We start from the raw sequence: 9,081 nt of genomic DNA on the forward strand, positions 1-9,081 counted from the left end.
AAAATACAAAAAAATTTTCCTTTTTAAAGTACTTTAAGAAAAAAAGCAGGGCCTTGGAAGTTGTGGTTCTTTTTTCCTCCCCTGTTGCAAGTTCACGTTGTGGTTCTGGCTGGGTGGTGGGGAGCGCATGTCATCTGCGGGTGGCGCTGCCGCATGGGCCGGCGGGCCGGCGGGACTCTCTACTCGAAGGGGACCACGTCTAGATCCTGAGACAGGAAGTGGAGGGTGACTAGGTCACAGTGGCCCTGAAGTTTAACTTCTCCTTTTTTGCTGTCCAGTCCTCCTCCTCGGTCTTCCACTTCTGTCAACATCGTCATCCTCTTCATCTTCAGCTGCCCGTCTGCGTGTAGCTGCCTCGGCCTCCTCATCTTCATCTCCATCCTCCTCCTCACCGTCACCTTCCTCCTCCTCCTCCTTCCTCCTCTTGTTCATCTACCTCACTGTCTGCCTCCCGCTCCCCGTGTTCCTCGTTAGCATTTCCATGAGCAGGTGCCTCTCCCCCATTCCCCGCCTCCTCCACAACTTCCTTCTTTTCTTAAGTCCTTGGTGGTGATTTCGGAGCTGGTGTCCGCAGCTGCATCTGATGTGATGGGGCACGCCGGTGATCCGATGCAGCGGGTTAAGAAGAAAGCGGGAGTGTAGTAAGTCAGAAAGAGAAAAACAAATACCGTATGCTAACACATATATGTGGAATCTAAAAAAAAAAATAAATAAATAAAAGTCATGAAGAACCTAGGGGCAGGACAGGAATAAAGACACAGACCTACTAGAGAATGGACTTGAGGACACGGGGAGGGGGAAGGGTAAGCTGGGACGAAGTGAGAGAGTGACATGGACATATATACACTACCAAATGTAAAATAGATAGTGGGAAGCAGCCGCATAGCACAGGGAGATCAGCTCGGTGCTTTGTGACCACCTAGAGGGGTGCGACAGGGAGGGTGGGACGGAGACGCAAGAAGGAAGAGATAGGGGGACGTATGTATACGTATAACTGATTCATTTTGTTACACAGCAGAAACTAACACACCATTGAAAAGCAATTATACTCCAATAAAGATGTTTAAAAAAAGAAGAATGCAGGAGTTTGACGGCCCTGGCGACAAAGCTGCCGGAGTCCGGTGGTGACTGTGGCGGGCGGGGAGCCAGACACAGGAACGATGCAAAGATGGCTTTTCCAAGCAGCCAGTCCATTCCTGCTCTTGGAGTGTCATTTTACACTTTACTTCCCTGAGGAGAAAATGACCTTATCCTAAGATTAGAGAATACGTACTGTGTCTACCTTGGTGAATCCACAGCATTAAGCAAATTCCTAGCCTTTAGATTTTATTCATCCTTTCAATCATTCCCTCATTATTCGATAAATATTTACTGATCATCTGATACATGGCAGGCACTGTTCTAGACATGAGGGATGCAAGAGCAATGTAGGACCAAGTCCCTTCCTCCTGAGGCTCAGGTTCTTGTCATTAATATAGACAACTGAGACATGAAAACAGAAGAACATTTCAGAAAGCCATAAATACTATGAGGAAAATCAATCATGGGTCAGGGATAGGGTCTCTTGGAGAAAGTTTCATTTGAGCGGGGTCTTAAATTTTAAAAAAGAAAAGCCACATCAAACTCAAGAAAAAGAACACTCTAGTCAGAGGAAATGTAAGTGCAGAGCCCTGAGAGGGGATGAGCTTGGCATATTTGTGGGAATGGAAAGAGCAGTGCCTGGAAAAGAGTGGAAAATGAAGCATCACGGGTAACAAGCACCTAGCTTAGACAGCCTCCAAGTCCTGCAGCACACCGCAGGTCCTAGTGTGCAGATTGGACTTGATTTTAAATCAAAAAGGAAGCCACTGGAGGCTACGGAGCAGAGGAGGGCCATGTTCTTACAGGCTTTAGAAAAATTACACTGCTACTAATGAAATGTAGGAGGAACAAGAATGGAAGCAGAAGTGATGATGGCTTGAACTAAGGTTTAGAGGAATAATTGGCAACATTCAGGATCTAATTTGGGAAATAGAGTTTTGAAGCATCTGATAATTTAAATGCCGAAGGTAGAAGAGAGAGAAAAATCAGTAAATACTTATTTAAATTAATCCTCTTATTTCATTTTAAGAATAATGCAAAAAGAAGAGTTTTAGAGCACATCATGTTTTTTCAACCTCAGCACTATTGATATTTTCATCTGGATAATTCTTTCCTGTGGGGAACCTTCCAGCACTTTGTAGGATGTTTAGCAGCATCCCAGAAGACAGTAGCAACCCTTGATTTTGATAACCAACAAAGTCTCCAGGCATTGCCAGATGTCCTCAGAGGATGAAATCTAACCTGGCTGAAAATCACTGGATTAGATATAAAAAATGATGCTTCATTTGAAATAATATTACAAATATTAGGCTATACTTATCATGGGAAGTAATAATATTTTCTTTTCTTAAAACTTGCAAGTAAAATATTATAACCATCTTTTCTGGATGACTTGTTTGTAGCTGTTTTTGTGAGAATATTTTCAGATGTATCATTCAGTAATACATGGCCTGCAGGACATGGCCTGATGATAAACCTGCCTATGCCATTCACTAGCTAGGGTCAGTGATGATAACAGCAGAACCTTTCTTGTGGGGATTGTTTTACACGTGAAATCTGCAGAGCACCTAGAATAGTCCTGGCACATAGTAAGCACTCAATAAACACTAGTTTGTTGTTGTTGTTATAATTATCAACTCAGAGAAAACTACTGGTGACTTGCGGGGGATTCCATAAAGAGAAATATTTTTCTTCTCTCAAAGAACCTTATCTGGACTTCCTACAAAATAACAGTAATATAAGAGGTGATTGAAGTTACTGTGATTTATTTGAGTCCCTGTCACAGTATGGGGATGAGTCACAGTATGGGGCTTTATCTAGAGGCTGTTCTAGACTTGTCTCAACTGGTTCAGGAACATTTCTGCCTATCCTCCTACCCTCCCCCTTCTCAATCTAGAGACATTTCCAGGGTAGAGTGATTGGGAAAGCAGTGGGTACCTCTTTGGAAGTTATGGAGAATGTGGATTCTCTTCAGAGATTAGAGGTATGAACAAGCTGATGAGTGAAATTGATTAGCCTTTTAACTCACGATGCACTTAAGAGATGCAATTTGTTTTCTCATAGTAAATATCACAGTATAAACCTGATGCTCGCTATCACTAAACTGACATCATAAGTCATGTGGTCCAGTCACAGAGCAAAGAACACAGACCAATAACTATAAGCAACTACAAAGTAACTCAAGTATTCTTTGTATTTTTCACGTGTAGTGAATAGCGTACACAGTCCATGGCAATACTTAGCTTTCTTCCTTATTTTTTTTCACATAAATCCCTTAAGCCTCATGGCTTATATCTACCATTCTCTAAATGTCTTCCCTAGTCCGATCTTATCCATCTCTCTTTTTCTACTGCCCCCTTCTCATTTTCAATCTGCAATATGAAATTCAAAAGGTTAAATATGGTAGAGAAGGGGGGAAAAGCTGGGCAGGGAAGGTTAGCCTACTTGTTGATGGACAAATGGCAAAAATACGTGTGATGATAATCCTTTGATATATTTTGTCTGATCCCAGCAGTGCATAATTTTGCCACACTGTTCTCTTCTTTCCTAAAGCTTTCTCATGTTTTAGATTTACCTCTTGCTGGTCAAATCAAGGATCAAACAGTACATTCATCCACTATGATCCCAATACTTTATCTTGTCTTGTTCCATTTTCCTTGCCAGATTCCACTGCCCTTTACCAGCCTCAGGTAAATTAGGATATGTCCATTCATTTCAAGTCACATTTTCAAGTCCTCCGTGATTTATGAGCTACCCAGTGTTAATACAGGTTAAAGTGCAAATATAAGTGCACTTATATTCATATTTAATATGATTAAACTCTGATTTAATTAAACTATTTCCTCAACTACTCTAACTATCCATCTTGTTGCCTTGCGTATATGGTAATCTCCACCTTCAAACCATTGTTCTTACATGCTCTTCCTTAGCAGAACCCTTCACCCTCTCCTTTGTAGCAAACACAGTTTTGCTCATGTTGAAGGCTCATTTCAAGTGTTTCCACTGAAGACTTCCTATTTTTAAAATTCACAATAATTCCTCTAGTCTAACAAATGAAGCATTAATAATTTATAGTACTGTACAAGACGTCACTTGACTGGAAATTATTTTGTACTAATTACTAATTGCTTTTACTTTATTAGCCTCATTTCCTCAATAAGATTGTGAGATCTTCAATCAATGGAGCTTGCTAGAGTATAACTAAAGAAAGTTTATCTTAATTATCACAAATGATAAAGAAAATGCCTTTTTGATGTCTTTTTTAGGAAAGATATAGTTATCCTTACTCTGTCCCTTAGTGCCTAAGACTTGAATGGGTACATACAAGGTATCCAATAAATACTTGTTGATTTGATATGGCAAATATGTAAATAACTTCATTACTTATATTTTTATAACATAAAAGACAGAATGATACCCTTCACTAAAGATTGCATTTGCCTGTAATATATGAAATGTGTATGTTATATGAGTTCTTAGGAAGAAGAGCTCTGCATAACTTTTTAAAAAAACATAACATTGAATTGATGCTAAATATTTTTCCCCCAATCTAGGAAATAAAAATATAAGTTGCTCAAGGCCGAATTTAAGCAGTGATTCTCAAACTTCAGCAGAATCAGCATCTCCTGGAGAGGATGTTAAACATGAAACAAGCTGCTGAGTTGAACCCCAGAGTCTCTCATTCAATAGGCCCAGGGTTGGACCTAATAATTGCATTTCTAACAAGTTTTCTGGTGATGCAGAGCTGCTGTTCCTGGCAACATACTTGGAGAACCAAAGTATTCTTTTTTATAAGAAGAAAAATCAGCTGCTTTAGTCATACCTTCACCATGTTCCGAGAAGCATGATGGAGGAAGGTGAAAAAGCCCAAGGAAATAACTATTCATGATTATTTTATTCAAGACAAGGTATTCAAACAAGGGAAGTCTAGTTTCTCAGAAACTGGGAGGCAGGTTGTTCACAATGCAAAGGAGTATTAGCGTGACCCGGATGCTTCAGCTTCAATTTGTCCACCCAGATGCCCCTGATCCAAGCCTCAGGGTCCCCCACTTTCCCAATGACAATCCTCAATTTCACATGAAAAACCTGACGAGATTGTGACTCCATTCTATGTTGTAGTTCTGCAAACTTCACAACTAAAGCCTATGTTAGTTTTTCAGAAAATTTTTTCTGATGGCTTCGTAAATAAGAGGTTCTTCTAGGGCATAGAAGCTCTTTGTTCTCTGATCATGACTTGACCTGAGAGTTTACAGAATTGAGTTTGTGTTTCTGTAAGAACCCCAGTGCAGTCAGAAAAACCCATCCCATGCCACCAGATGCTGGAGTCGGCTCATACCAGCTAGCATGATGTGCGCATCTCTTCCCAACTCTGTGTTCAGTGGCACCACATTTGAGGATCCATATTGGTCATGGTGGGAATATTTACACCTAGGAAACTGACCACGACTACAGATAATTTTCTTTGAGAATCAGTTGTTAAACATTTACCAGCCCAGTACTAATTCCATGTCACTGTTTCTGTAGTCAACATTACTGTAAAATTCAGTGCAGAAACCTCATGGTCCCCAAGACAATTTCTTGAGAAGGCACTTCATCAAAATCAATCGAAGGTGATTACTCATAATTCTGCAGTATCCTAGGACTAATTAGCATCTCATTTCCCATTGGCAAGGAGCCTGGGATTGTGTTCAAGCTCTGAGACATGAGCCAGCCAACTCCCAAATCCCGACTTTGAGGGACTATTTCCTGGGACGACTCCTGATAAAAACTTCTATATCAGTCTATTGTCTACTCAGGAGACAAATTGTGGTAGTTATTTTAACAGAGAATTTAATATGAAGAATTGTTAACGCGTACAGAATTGTAAACTAGGTAACAATGCAAAAAAAAAATCCACATTAAGGTATCATGGCAATATATTTTATATTAGGTATATTGTATACCTAAACCTATATATAGAGGAAATATCTACAACATTATCATGGGGAAAGGTAAGCTGGGGGAGAAGTTGAGATTATTAACATTTAGAAGCTTGGAAAATGAGCTCCATCAAGCTGAAACGCAGACCTCAGAGAAGGGATTTGATTCTATTTGGCTAGTTCTGGTGTTTTTGAGCTTGGAGGAGGGAACCTGTGTTCTGGGACCCTAATGACCGAGGAGAGGATCATGTGGGCTGATGCTGGTGTCCATGTCAGGATGTCTCAGGAGAACAGGAAAATAGGTAATACAACAATGGCATTGCAAACACATAGATAACTATGCCTGGGAATTGATTCTAGGGTACTAGACAAAGGAGAATACAATATAACATGGGGTCAGACCAGAATGATTGATGTGGGTGCACTTACTAGAACTTTTGGATTTACTGTGTTAATGAGTGAATTTGAAAGCTTAGGTGATTATATGACTAAAACTTGGACTCAAGCATGGTCTACCTCTAAAGATGTTGAGATTCAAAACTTTCCTAGCATAATAGAGAGAAAGAAATGCAAACGTTTAGGCAATAGGAATATTAGAAACAATAAACCTGTTTTTCCAAATGTTGGAAAAATTGAACACCGTAATCAAAGAACAGGCTTTGCATATGAGTAGAACTGAATCTTTAGTATTTGCAGATTCAATTCTTACACAGTGAATAATTATAAAAGTGTCATCAACTCCCAGTGTGGATATCAATTTATAACTGGGTCCAAAGCTAGGACTTCTATTTCCTAAATGAGTATTTTTCTATAAAAGTGTAATTTTAATAGCCAAGTTCCAGAACTTTATTTTTGTCAAAATGAGTATTTTCTAACATTGCTCTATTTTTCCCTGTAAAATGGGTACAACACCCGACTTTCAATTATCATATGCCGTATTCTTTACTTGGAAGGTGTCTCTGTCCCTCATCACTACTTCATCTAGCATTCTGTCATTCCCAGTTTTAATATCACTCCTTCAGCAAAGTCCTCCCATGTCACTTGAATTTATCCTTTATGGTTTCGACCACAATGGAAATTGATTAATGGTGATGAGTGCTTAATGTCTGTCCTCTTTTTAGTCTGGTTATGAGAGCAGTGGTCATTTTTGTACTGTTAATGGCATCCCCTCAGAAGATGCTCAATATATACCTGTAGAATGGATGAATGTGTATCATATAAAGCACCTGACACAAGTAGATAGGCAATAAATGATAGTCAGTGCTATATTCATCATTTGTATTTTTATATTATAATTTTTCTAATTTACTGTAAAGTCTTTAATAAAAATCTGCCACGGTGTTATTTTGTGCAGTGACCTTTTTTTTTGTCCTACAGAGATTAGAGACTATAGCATAAAAATCAAAGGGCAAATTTTATCACTTCAGCAGATGAATATGTTGGGTCTTATTTACCTGCAGAATTTTATAGATGTGAAGCTTTTCAGAATAGGAAGTTTTCCCTTTGTTCTGATGCTAGAAAAAAAATGCTGATATTCTCTTTAGTTTATACTCAGAGTTAAGTATTTTTTTAAACAATTCACTTTTGACTGTAGGCCAAAGCATTAAAACATGGTGAATGGTCCGCTTAGCATGTTCAGGCATACTCGCTATCTATATGGCTAGCAAACTTACCACAGAGAGTTAGGTCATAACCCAAAGCAGCCAGGTAGCCAAGAATCATCTTTCCTCTAAACAGGAACTTTCCTACCAGCTCCCTGATCCCAGGCAGGCCACTGTCAATTTGTTTGTGCCTATGGACACTCACCTGGTATCTACCCGGCCAGATCAGTATTTGCAAAAGGTGAGGTAATTCTTGTAGGAATAACTCCCTTAGAATCCTTGACTCCTACTCCAAAGGACTCATACAAAGGTGCCATGAAAGAAACTGATAGCCCATGACTTTGTTCTTTGGAAAAGTAAAGGCACTTGGGTAACATTGCCCCATATACTCTGAGGCAGAGTTAATTTTCTGAAGCAAATAAACGAGCTCCCAAAAGATTTTCTCTCCATGGGTGCCTTTTCCTCTCTCTAAATTTGCCTGTGGATATGGATATGCAGAATTTCTTTACTTAATAGCTAATGTGTATTGAATGCGTACACTGTGCTTTATACTTATATAAAAATTAATGTTTACAGTTACCTTATAACGTAACTACTATATCCCCAATTTCCAAAATAGCTATTATCCCCAATTTCTAAATGAGAAAACTGAGGCACAGCAAAGTTAAATAAATTATAACTCATATGTTCTGCAACTAGTAACTGATGAAACTGAGATTTAAATGAAGCTGGTCCAACCCAGAACGTCCACTCTTCACTGGTATGTAACACGGCTGGAGAAAAGAGTGGTGATGAGTGGGAATTTACCTTTCTCTCTGATGTGTATATTTATATAAATAGAAAATATATGAATTTATTTGACTAGTCAAAGACATATGCCATGCTCTCTCACGCTGTGTTGCTGCAGATCAAACAACAACAACAACAGAATGGCCTGAGATGAGGGATGCTCAGGGAGGACTTAATGAACGAGGTGAGCTTGAGCAGTGAACGTGCTTACGAGGCAGAGGTGATGCGGTGCAGAGGGACTGACGAAGCCCCGCCAAGTGGAGGAACAGCTGGGCACAGGCACGAAGGTGTGAAGCGGCACGCGTTCCCAGCGAACAGCAGGTGCCAGGGCGCTGACTGCGGGGAGTAGCTCTCTAGCTGTCGGCTTCACCTCTCTTCTCCAGGCACGCCTTCTGCTTCCCGCGCCTCGATTTCAAAGGCTGGGGCAGAGGTACCATCCACCATGTGGCACTTTTTTTAATCAAAATTTCCCAGGGAGGGACAGATTACTCTAGACGAGTGTCTGTTGAATGAATAAATGGTTGCATTCAAGTGTAGGGATTGCCAGGTTAAATAAGAAAGAAGAAAAAATGGGGAATTAAAAAGTCTGTTCTTGATCTGGTTTGGAGACAGCTAAAAGGACATTTCTACTTTCTTTAAATGTTTTTGTATTCCCGATTATAAAAATTTCTTCTAAATATGCTGACATTTTT

The 9,081-nt window shown here is 39.7% G+C and overlaps 1 pseudogene; it reads right to left on the reverse strand.

Annotated features, from left to right (window-relative positions):
* Nucleotides 1–229: 229 nt before the first annotated feature.
* LOC103015424 (prothymosin alpha-like) lies at nucleotides 230–8,833 on the reverse strand (annotated as a pseudogene).
* Between the last annotated feature and the right edge of the window lie 248 nt (nucleotides 8,834–9,081).

This window comes from Balaenoptera acutorostrata, chromosome 17, assembly GCF_949987535.1.
Source record: "Balaenoptera acutorostrata chromosome 17, mBalAcu1.1, whole genome shotgun sequence".
Lineage (NCBI taxonomy): Eukaryota > Metazoa > Chordata > Mammalia > Artiodactyla > Balaenopteridae > Balaenoptera > Balaenoptera acutorostrata.